General features: G+C 49.2%; 1 pseudogene; it reads left to right on the forward strand.

The window, feature by feature from the left end:
* The window catches only part of LOC129251431 (large subunit ribosomal RNA), a 2,782-nt pseudogene extending 255 nt beyond the window's left edge, over nt 1-2,527 (forward strand).
* Nucleotides 2,528-12,500: the final 9,973 nt, after the last annotated feature.

Raw genomic sequence — 12,500 nt, forward strand, 5'->3', positions numbered from 1 at the left:
GATTACTAGAAAGATATTTCCAAAGAGTCGTGTTGCTTGATAGTGCAGCACTAAGTGGGTGGTAAACTCCATCTAAAACTAAATATAACCATGAGACCGATAGTAAACAAGTACCGTGAGGGAAAGTTGAAAAGAACTCTGAATAGAGAGTTAAATAGTACGTGAAACTGCTTAGAGGTTAAGCCCGATGAACCTGAATATCCATTATGAAAAATTCATCATTAAATAATTAAAAAAATAATGTGCATTTTTTTCATATAAGGACATTGTAATCTATTAACATAATAAAGTATTTATCAAAAGATCATTGGTGATATTAAGTTTATTTAAATTAATTTGCTTTTTAAGCATATTAACATAAAATAAATACTAATGATTTGATAAAGTGTTGATAGATTTTATTATATATAATGCTAAAATTCATTTTTTGAATTTTACAAAAAATTTAATATCTATGATATTAATATTTATTTGTATGCATTTATATGATTAACAATGCGAAAGATTCAGGATACCTTCGGGACCCGTCTTGAAACACGGACCAAGGAGTCTAACATATGTGCAAGTCATTGAGTTATATTAAACTTAATGGCATAATTAACTTAACTTAAATATAATGGGATTAATTTTTAGTCTATTTTTTAATAAATAGTCAATTAATTCAATCCCGGGGCGTTCCATATAGTTATGTATAATGATAATTTATTATTATTTATACCTCTAACTGGAGCGTACCTTGAGCATATATGCTGTGACCCGAAAGATGGTGAACTATACTTGATCAGGTTGAAGTCAGGGGAAACCCTGATGGAAGACCGAAACAGTTCTGACGTGCAAATCGATTGTCAGAATTGAGTATAGGGGCGAAAGACCAATCGAACCATCTAGTAGCTGGTTCCCTCCGAAGTTTCCCTCAGGATAGCTGGTGCATTTAAAAATTATATAAAATAATCTTATCTGGTAAAGCGAATGATTAGAGGCCTTAGGGTCGAAACGATTTTAACCTATTCTCAAACTTTAAATGGGTAAGAACCTCACCTTTCTTGATATGAAGGTTGAGGTTATGATATAATGTGCCCAGTGGGCCACTTTTGGTAAGCAGAACTGGCGCTGTGGGATGAACCAAACGTAATGTTACGGTGCCTAAATTAACAACTCATGCAGATACCATGAAAGGCGTTGGTTGCTTAAAACAGCAGGACGGTGGACATGGAAGTCGTAATCCGCTAAGGAGTGTGTAACAACTCACCTGCCGAAGCAACTAGCCCTTAAAATGGATGGCGCTTAAGTTGTATACCTATACATTACCGCTAAAGTAGATGATTTATAAAACAATTTCGATTGATTTATAAATTTTGAAACTTTAGTGAGTAGGAGGGTACAATAGTGTGCTTAGAAGTGTTTGGCGTAAGCCTGCATGGAGCCGCTATTGGTACAGATCTTGGTGGTAGTAGCAAATAATCGAATGAGACCTTGGAGGACTGAAGTGGAGAAGGGTTTCGTGTGAACAGTGGTTGATCACGAGTTAGTCGGTCCTAAGTTCAAGGCGAAAGCCGAAAATTTTCAAGTTTTTAATAAAAAAAAATATTAATAAAAATATATTTAAAAATAATTAAAATACTTGAATTATTTTGAACGAAAGGGAATACGGTTCCAATTCCGTAACCTGTTGAGTATCCGTTTGTTATTAAAAATGGGCCTTGTGCTCATCCTGGCAACAGGAACGACCATAAAGAAGCCGTCGAGAGATATCGGAAGAGTTTTCTTTTCTGTTTTATAGTCGTACTACCATGGAAGTCTTTCGAAGAGAGATATGGTAGATGGACTAGAAGAGCATGACATTTACTGTTGTGTCGATATTTTCTCCTCGGACCTTGAAAATTTATGGTGGGGTCACGCAAACTTCTCAACAGGCCGTACCAATATCCGCAGCTGGTCTCCAAGGTGAAGAGTCTCTAGTCGATAGAATAATGTAGGTAAGGGAAGTCGGCAAATTAGATCCGTAACTTCGGGATAAGGATTGGCTCTGAAGATTGAGATAGTCGGGCTTGATTGGGAAGCAATACCATGGTTTATGTACTCGTTCTGGGTAAATAGAGAATTACGATTCTTGTTCCCCGGATAGTAGTTACGTAGCCAATTGTGGAACTTTCTTGCTAAAATTTTTAAGGAATTATATCATTCGATATATATTCCTTTTAAATTATAACGATTATCAATTAACAATCAATTCAGAACTGGCACGGACTTGGGGAATCCGACTGTCTAATTAAAACAAAGCATTGTGATGGCCCTAACGGGTGTTGACACAATGTGATTTCTGCCCAGTGCTCTGAATGTCAAAGTGAAGAAATTCAAGTAAGCGCGGGTAAACGGCGGGAGTAACTATGACTCTCTTAAGGTAGCCAAATGCCTCGTCATCTAATTAGTGACGCGCATGAATGGATTAACGAGATTCCTACTGTCCCTATCTACTCATTCTCAGTTTGACTGTTGAATAGTGCGGACGTGTCGTGTGCTAAGCGGTGATTTGCGATTTTTGTGATTTCCTTTTGCGGTTACATTCGTGTGTGAGTACCGGTGCGTGATACGGTTTCTTTTGAGTGACGCCAATTTTTTTGCGTGGCTGTACGTGTTTTCGTACAGCGTAGTGAATATATTGGACGCGTGAGTGAGTGCCGTACGGTAGTGTTGTTGGACACTCTAGTGAGTGCCACCATACTCCGTACTATTGACACATTGGAAATTTTCCATTAAGTTGTTTACAACTTTTGCGGGCGTGCCGTTATTTTCTTGGCGTGGTGTTTTTTTTTTTGCGCGTGCCGTTATTTTTCGGCGTGGTTTTTGGCGCGTGCCGTTAATCCTTGGCGTCGGTGTAGTGTCGCGCTGTTATTTTTTCGGCGTGGGTTCGTTGAGTGCGTGTACACTAGGTAGTCGTGCCGCTATATTGCCATATTTGGCAACAGTAAAAAGGGCGTCCTCTTTTGTGCGTGGGTACAGTACTGCGCCAAGGTTGAATACCTTGTGCAGGTGCTACGACCAAAGCGTGTTGTGTTTTTGCCTGCGGTCGAGCTCGGCGTTAGCTCCACCTTGGTCGACCCGTCCTTGTTCGGGGAACAGTGTTCTGTCCGGCAAGGCATTGGTGGTGGCCTTTGCCAAACCTTTGGTTGGCGCTGTGGGCTACGCCCTCGCGCTTTGCTTTGGCTCGCCGATAGGTGCAGCCGCTGTGTGCGTGCCTGTGCGGGATTCACTCCTGCCGTGCAGTAGTTGCCGTTGCCCAAAAGGGACCAAATTTTTGTTGTTGCTTGGGAGGCCTTTATCCGGCGAATTCGGCTACCTACGTGTGAGGGTCGTTGGGCTATGCCCAAACTAGACGGTATTCGGAAGAGGGCGAACACCCCTCTTCCAAGCGGTTCGGCGGTGCCATCGTCGGCAATGGACGAATCGACGTCCGGAGAGGAGGAGGTGATTTTGCGGTCTCCTCCCCGTACTAAGAAGAAGACCGCTGGAGGTGCAGCGGTTCCGGTGGAGAAAATGGGTAAGGAGGTTTTAAAGGTACCTGAAAAGGTGCCTTCTAGTAAGTCGGGGGTGAGTGGAAGCGAGGGCGCTTCCGAAAGTGGAAAAATTGGGAGTGGGAGAAAGGGGCGTAAGACAGGGGCTAAATTAGGTCCAGCTGGGAAGCACTTGGAGGAGTTCCAGAAGAAATTGGGTGCTTCCCTGGAAGGTTTTGGAGCGTTGAAAGTTGGGGGGCAGTTTATGGGACGCTTCAAGTCCATTGCGACGGCCTTTAGTGGAGCCGTCATAGACATGGACGGCGTCCCAAAGAGTTTAGCTAAGGACCTCCTGGGATACTCCCTGGAGTTCGAGGAACTCTTTGTTGACATGGTGGCGGAAATAGCCCATCTTCGTGGGCAACTAGAAGCCACGAAGATTACCAGGGAGGAAGCACCTCGGAGGACGGCTGGAGCTGCGCTGGCTGGTGCAGCGTCGATGCCGGCACCTCAGGCGCCTGCGCCTGTGTTGCCTGCGTTGCCGGTGCCCAAGCCAGTTGAGACCTGGTCGGTCGTAGTAAGGGGTAAAACCCCCACTACTTCCAAGGAGGTGATCAAGAAAGTTGTAAAGGAGGTTGGGCCTTCCATGGGGGTTAGGGTGCACGAGGTGCGCCCGTTGAAGGATGGAGGTGCGATTATTCGCACCCCATCCGTTGCCGAGAGGGATAACTTGGCAAAAAATGCCAAGTTTTCCGAAGTGGGGCTCGATGTGAGCATACGTCGGAAGCTGGGGCCTAGGGTTGTGGTCCAGGGGGTTCACACGGAGATCTCCCCTGAGGATTTCATGGGAGAGTTGTTCCGGTTGAACCTCAAGGAGTTCAGCCCTGGGTGCCGTGAGAAGGACGTGAGGATGATCAGCCGTCCTTGGAAGGTCAGCCCCGATGGGGTGACGAATGTTGTCCTTGAGGGAACGGACATGCTAATGTCCGCCCTCCTGGAAGCAGGTCGTTGCTACATAAAGTGGTTTTCCTTCCGGGTACGGCCAGACCAACTGACGCCCGGCTGCTTCCGATGCATGGGCTTTGATCACAGGGTGGCAGAATGCAGAGCCAAGAAGGATGTCTGCCGTAGGTGCGGGCAAGAAGGACACAGGAGTGCAGGTTGTGGCAATGCCCCGCATTGTCGCAACTGTGCATTTAAGGGCAAGCCAGCCGGACATCTAATGATGTCCACTGTCTGCCCGGTGTACTGTGCCATTGTTGCCCGTGCGAACGCTAGACATTGATGGTTGAACTATATCAACTGAACTGTCAGGGGTCCTATGCCGTGATGTGTGAATTGGGGGCGTGTATGTCGGAGGGGGGCTGCGGCATTGCTTTGCTCCAGGAACCATACTCCACCAATGGGGTGGTGAGAGGCCTTCCTGGGGGCTTCAGGGTCTTTACGGACCTTGGAGTCAAGGCCGCAGTAGCTGTGTGTGAGCCAAGCTACTCTTGTGTAGTAGTTGACTCATCACAGTGGGGAGTATGTGTGTGTGTCGAGGGGGAATTCGGCAGAATGAATGTCGTCAGCTTGTACTGCAAGTCTGACGAGCCTCTAGAGCCCTACTTAAGATACATTGATGCGGTGCTACTACTTGAGAGTAGCATTCCTGCCATCGTGTGTCTTGACGCGAATGCTACCTCCCCGATGTGGTTCAGCAAGGTATCCAGGCATACTGCTGGATATCGGAGCCACACTCGGGGTGAGGTTATGAGCGAGTGGGTTGTGGCGAATAACCTTCTTGTAGCAAACGAACCAAGCGTATGGTATACGTTTGAGGGGCCTAGAGGTGTGAGTGACATTGACGTGACGCTCATGAATGACGCAGCAGCGGGTAGGTTCGAGTGTAAATGGAGTGTTAGGGGGGGTTGGGGAATTAGTGACCATAATTTAATACAAATTATGGTTACTCCCCGTACCCCGCAGCTAGAAGGGGGGAGTCCATTGAGGCGATGGCGTACCTCGTGTACCGACTGGAACCGATATGGACATACTGTTAGGGAAGCGGTATTGGATATACCGCTTAGGGAGTTTGAGGAATTGGGGGTTGACGAGCAAATTGCTCGTCTATATGAATGTGTCTGGGGTGTGAATGACTTATTGTTTAGGAAAGCTAGGGCTGTGAGAATGAAAGGTGTGAAATGGTGGACGAGTGAGTTAAATTCAAAGAGGAGGTCTGTCCGACGCTTGAGGCGTTTGTTTCAACGCGGCAGGCGGACCAATTCGGAGAATCTGTCTCAGCTCAAGTATCAATTTAGCGTAGGGATGAAAGAGTATAAGAAGATGCTTGTGAGAGTGAAGGAGGAAGAGTGGAGGAGATTTGTGGGGGAAAATAGGGACGACCCTTGGGGACAGGTCTATAGGATCTGTCGGGGTCGTCGAAATGAGATGGCTAGCTCTCTTCGCGTAGGTGATACTGTATTATCGACGTGGAGAGAGTGTGCCAATGTTCTGTTAGGCGAGTTTTTTCCCAGGGCTGAGGTTCAGGTTCCTCCTGCACAAGAGGTGCCTGTCCCTCCAATAGAAGCTGAGGAGTTGGATTATGCATTTGGCCTGGTCAGGTCTAAAAGGTCTCCAGGTTTCGATGGTTTGAACGGAGAGATGTGCAAATGCTTGTGGAAGTTCATTCCGGAATATTTGGAGGCCATTTATGATAAATGCATATGGGAGGGATATTTTCCACGCGAGTGGAAAATTGCTAGGGTCGTTGCACTCTTGAAGTCGCCCGATAAGATCAGGAGCGATCCTCGATCTTATCGTGGTATCAGCCTCCTTCCGGTGCTTGGAAAAGTGCTGGAAAGGGTTATGGTTGAGCGGCTTCAGGAGCTAACTCGGGGTGTTAGGTCGGATAGGCAGTATGGGTTTAGGAAAAGACGTGGTATAGAGGATGCGTGGTTGTATGTTCAGAGTGTAGTTAGGGAAAACGTCAATAAATATGTCCTTGGCATATTTATTGACTTTAAGGGGGCATTTGATTACTTGCGCTGGGATCGTGTGTTGCAGAGATTAGAGGAGCTTGGCTGTCCGGAAATTACTCTATGGCGGAGTTATTTTTCGGACAGAAAAGCATCCATGGTAGGAGTGGGCGGGAGTGTGGAGATTGGGGTGGAGCGAGGCTGTCCGCAGGGATCCGTCTGTGGTCCCTTCATTTGGAACCTCATGATGGACTCCCTGCTTCGGCAGTTAGAGCCACTCTGTAAACACTGTGCGTATGCGGACGACCTTCTCATTTTGGTTGAGGGTCGTTCGCGTGAGGAACTAGAGCGAGTGGGGGGGCAGCTCCTTACATTTACCCACAATTGGGGGGTAGATGTGGGAGTGGACATATCGATGGACAAAACGGTGACAATGCTGCTTAAGGGCAGATTGTCCCCGAGTCGTCCACCGATTGTACGTTTGAATGGGATAGGGATTAGGTATGTGACGCAAGTCAAATACCTGGGGGTAGCTATGAGTGAAAGGATGTGTTTTACTCCACACTTAGTTTCGTTGAGGGAGCGGCTGCAGGCAATCGTTGGGCAAGTGCGTCGCGTTGTCAGATTTGACTGGGGTCTTAGCCGGCGTGCGGTTCGTACCGTATATCGGGGCCTATTTGTGGCCTGTGCCACTTATGGTGCCGCTATATGGTACGAATGGGCTTTAAAGTCGGTTGGCAAACGTCATCTGATGGCGTGCCAGCGCATTATGTTGCTTGCCTGTTTGCCTGTATGCCGTACAGTGAGTACGGATGCGTTGCAAGTGTTGTTAGGTGCGCCTCCTCTTGACCTGTTAGTTGTGCAACGGGCATTTACCTTCAGGTTGAGAAGGAGGCTTTGTATGCCGCTGCTAGATGGATGGATATCCGACGGTGATGTAGAAAGGGGGTATTTAGAGTGTGAAAGGTTGTTGAAGGAATGTATGCTTCGTGGGTGGCAAAACCGATGGGACAATAGTTCCAAAGGTCGCGTGACATACGAGTACATTCGGGATGTTTCCTTTGTCGGGGAAAATCCTGATTTTGGATTTTCCCTCAGCCTGGGATTCCTCCTTACAGGACATGGGCCTCTTAATGCTTATTTGCATGAGAGGCGCTTGTCCACAAGTGAGGAGTGTGTTTGTGGGTCGGCAAGAGAGGACTGGGTGCACGTCCTCTGTGAATGCCCGATGTACTCAGACATTAGGGATCTTGTGGGTGTGGGGATTAGTTGGACTGATGGACGGTATGATGTGAGTGGTGTGATTGCCAACCGTCGGAATGTCGAAATGTTAGGGCAATATGCGCGAGAGGTTTTTAGGCGGCGACGTTATTTAAGGCGTTCAGTTGATTAGTTTTTAGCCATTCTTGTCTGTGTGTTCTGCTGTGGGAATGGGGTTTTAGGTGTGGGGAATGGCCACCAGTCCAGAGCTGTATGGAAGCTCAACTGGTAGTAGTCTCGGCTACGAGGTCTGACCGGAGACTTAAATCTGGTACCACGGGGAACAGGGGCCCTCGGAGCTTGCTCCGACCTGTTCATTGGGAACGGCCCTTCGGGGAGTTTCGTGGTGGCTGTGGTTAACACCTAAATGCGGGTAGAGCCTTTTGGCTCGATGTGGAGTTGCAATGCAACCGGGTGCCGGGACCCATAGAACGGCAGAGGGTTAGATAGACCTCGAACCCTACCAAGGTGGTTAGTGTGTCCATTCCACACTACCAATTGGTATCCTTAAATGCTTCGGCATTTTTGGGGCGCTGATCAACGCATTGTTTTGATCCGTTGTGCTTTTGAGCACCGTGGGTTTGGGCTGTCGCCAGCAGGAACTCACGTAAAAAACGCCACACGTCGTCGTGTCCCTATCTACTCATTCTCAGTCTGACTGTTGAATAGTGCGGACGTGTCGTGTGCTAAGCGGTGATTTGCGATTTTTGTGATTTCCTTTTTGCGGTTACATTCGTGTGTGAGTACCGGTGTATTACAGTTGTGCGAGTGACGCTAATATTGTTGTGGCTGTACCATAGCGGTACAGTGTTTACAATTAATTGCGATTGAAAGTGCCGTTGTGCGAGTGACGCTACTTTGTAGTAGCTGTACAGTGTTACGAGTGATTAAGTGCCGTACGGTAGTTTTGTTGGACACTCCAGTGAGTGCCAATATACTCCGTGCTATAGACACATTGTGCGTGCGTGTGAGTGCCGCTAGATACAGCGTTGGAAATTTTCCATTAAGTTGTTTACAACTTTGCGGGCGTGCCGTTATTTTTCGGCGTGGTGTGTTGTGCTAGTGACGCCACCGTTTGCGTGGCTGTACATTGCGTACAAGTGTACCTTGTTGGTAAGTTGTTTACAACTTTTGAGTGCCGCTATTTCTGGCGTGGTTTTGGCGTGTGCCGCTAATTTTTGGCGTCCTTCTCGTGTGCGTGTGCCGTTACATTTCGGCGTGGAAGTACAGTGCGGGCGTACACTAGGCTTGTCGTGCCGCTATATTGCCATATTTGGCAACAGTAAAAAGGGCGTCCCCTTTTGTGCGTGGGTTAAGTACTGCGCCAAGGTTGAATACTTTGTGCAGGTGCCGCGAACAGAGCGTGCTGCGTTTTGCCTGCGGTCGAGCTCGGCGTTAGCTCCACCTCGGTCGACCCGTCCTTGTTCGGGGAACAGTGTTCTGTCCGGCAAGGCATTGGTGGTGGCCTTTGCCAAACCTTTGGTTGGCGCCGTGGGCTACGCCCTCGCGCTTTGCTTTGGCTCGCCGATAGGTGCAGCCGCTGTGTGCGTGCCTGTGCGGGATTCACTCCTGCCGTGCAGTAGTTGCCGTTGCCCAAAAGGGACCCAATTTTTGTTGTTGCTTGGGAGGCCTTTATCCGGCGAATTCGGCTACCTACGTGTGAGGGTCGTTGGGCTATGCCCAAACTAGACGGTATTCGGAAGAGGGCGAACACCCCTCTTCCAAGCGGGTCGGCGGTGCCATCGTCGGCAATGGACGAGACGACGTCCGGAGAGGAGGAGGTGATCTTGCGGTCTCCTCCCCGTTCCAAGAAGAAGACCGCTGGAGGTGCAGCGGTTCCGGTGGAGAAGGTATCTTTAAAGGTACCTGAAAAGGTGAGTGGAAGCGAGGGTGGTTCCGAAAGCGGAAAGATTGGGAGCGGGCGCAAGGGGCGGAAGACGGGGGAAAAATTAGGTCCCGCAGGGAAGCGTTTGGAGGAAATCCGTGGGGAATTGGGTGCTTCCCTGAAAGGTTTGGGTGCGATCGGTGGGGATGCCGAACGCAAGAAAGTTGCGGTGCAGTTTATGGGGCGCTTCAAGTCCATTGTGACGGCCTTTAGTGGAGCCGTCATAGACATGGACGGCGTCCCGAAAAGTGTTGCAAAAGACCTCCTGGGGTACTCCTTGGAGTTCGAGGAACTCTTTGTGGAAATGGTGGGGGAGATAGCCCATCTTCGTGGGCAACTAGAAGCCACGAAGATTACCAGGGAGGAAGCACCTCGGAGGACGGCTGGAGCTGCGCTGGCTGGTGCAGCGTCGATGCCGGCACCTCAGGCGCCTGCGCCTGTGTTGCCTGCGTTGCCGGTGCCCAAGCCAGTTGAGACCTGGTCGGTCGTAGTAAGGGGTAAAACCCCCACTACTTCCAAGGAGGTGATCAAGAAAGTTGTAAAGGAGGTTGGGCCTTCCATGGGGGTTAGGGTGCACGAGGTGCGCCCGTTGAAGGATGGAGGTGCGATTATTCGCACCCCATCCGTTGCCGAGAGGGATAACTTGGCAAAAAATGCCAAGTTTTCCGAAGTGGGGCTCGATGTGAGCATACGTCGGAAGCTGGGGCCTAGGGTTGTGGTCCAGGGGGTTCACACGGAGATCTCCCCTGAGGATTTCATGGGAGAGTTGTTCCGGTTGAACCTCAAGGAGTTCAGCCCTGGGTGCCGTGAGAAGGACGTGAGGATGATCAGCCGTCCTTGGAAGGTCAGCCCCGATGGGGTGACGAATGTTGTCCTTGAGGGAACGGACATGCTAATGTCCGCCCTCCTGGAAGCAGGTCGTTGCTACATAAAGTGGTTTTCCTTCCGGGTACGGCCAGACCAACTGACGCCCGGCTGCTTCCGATGCATGGGCTTTGATCACAGGGTGGCAGAATGCAGAGCCAAGAAGGATGTCTGCCGTAGGTGCGGGCAAGAAGGACACAGGAGTGCAGGTTGTGGCAATGCCCCGCATTGTCGCAACTGTGCATTTAAGGGCAAGCCAGCCGGACATCTAATGATGTCCACTGTCTGCCCGGTGTACTGTGCCATTGTTGCCCGTGCGAACGCTAGACATTGATGGTTGAACTATATCAACTGAACTGTCAGGGGTCCTATGCCGTGATGTGTGAATTGGGGGCGTGTATGTCGGAGGGGGGCTGCGGCATTGCTTTGCTCCAGGAACCATACTCCACCAATGGGGTGGTGAGAGGCCTTCCTGGGGGCTTCAGGGTCTTTACGGACCTTGGAGTCAAGGCCGCAGTAGCTGTGTGTGAGCCAAGCTACTCTTGTGTAGTAGTTGACTCATCACAGTGGGGAGTATGTGTGTGTGTCGAGGGGGAATTCGGCAGAATGAATGTCGTCAGCTTGTACTGCAAGTCTGACGAGCCTCTAGAGCCCTACTTAAGATACATTGATGCGGTGCTACTACTTGAGAGTAGCATTCCTGCCATCGTGTGTCTTGACGCGAATGCTACCTCCCCGATGTGGTTCAGCAAGGTATCCAGGCATACTGCTGGATATCGGAGCCACACTCGGGGTGAGGTTATGAGCGAGTGGGTTGTGGCGAATAACCTTCTTGTAGCAAACGAACCAAGCGTATGGTATACGTTTGAGGGGCCTAGAGGTGTGAGTGACATTGACGTGACGCTCATGAATGACGCAGCAGCGGGTAGGTTCGAGTGTAAATGGAGTGTTAGGGGGGGTTGGGGAATTAGTGACCATAATTTAATACAAATTATGGTTACTCCCCGTACCCCGCAGCTAGAAGGGGGGAGTCCATTGAGGCGATGGCGTACCTCGTGTACCGACTGGAACCGATATGGACATACTGTTAGGGAAGCGGTATTGGATATACCGCTTAGGGAGTTTGAGGAATTGGGGGTTGACGAGCAAATTGCTCGTCTATATGAATGTGTCTGGGGTGTGAATGACTTATTGTTTAGGAAAGCTAGGGCTGTGAGAATGAAAGGTGTGAAATGGTGGACGAGTGAGTTAAATTCAAAGAGGAGGTCTGTCCGACGCTTGAGGCGTTTGTTTCAACGCGGCAGGCGGACCAATTCGGAGAATCTGTCTCAGCTCAAGTATCAATTTAGCGTAGGGATGAAAGAGTATAAGAAGATGCTTGTGAGAGTGAAGGAGGAAGAGTGGAGGAGATTTGTGGGGGAAAATAGGGACGACCCTTGGGGACAGGTCTATAGGATCTGTCGGGGTCGTCGAAATGAGATGGCTAGCTCTCTTCGCGTAGGTGATACTGTATTATCGACGTGGAGAGAGTGTGCCAATGTTCTGTTAGGCGAGTTTTTTCCCAGGGCTGAGGTTCAGGTTCCTCCTGCACAAGAGGTGCCTGTCCCTCCAATAGAAGCTGAGGAGTTGGATTATGCATTTGGCCTGGTCAGGTCTAAAAGGTCTCCAGGTTTCGATGGTTTGAACGGAGAGATGTGCAAATGCTTGTGGAAGTTCATTCCGGAATATTTGGAGGCCATTTATGATAAATGCATATGGGAGGGATATTTTCCACGCGAGTGGAAAATTGCTAGGGTCGTTGCACTCTTGAAGTCGCCCGATAAGATCAGGAGCGATCCTCGATCTTATCGTGGTATCAGCCTCCTTCCGGTGCTTGGAAAAGTGCTGGAAAGGGTTATGGTTGAGCGGCTTCAGGAGCTAACTCGGGGTGTTAGGTCGGATAGGCAGTATGGGTTTAGGAAAAGACGTGGTATAGAGGATGCGTGGTTGTATGTTCAGAGTGTAGTTAGGGAAAACGTCAATAAATATGTCCTTGGCATATTT

This window comes from Anastrepha obliqua, unplaced genomic scaffold, assembly GCF_027943255.1.
Source record: "Anastrepha obliqua isolate idAnaObli1 unplaced genomic scaffold, idAnaObli1_1.0 ptg000014l, whole genome shotgun sequence".
Taxonomy (NCBI): domain Eukaryota; kingdom Metazoa; phylum Arthropoda; class Insecta; order Diptera; family Tephritidae; genus Anastrepha; species Anastrepha obliqua.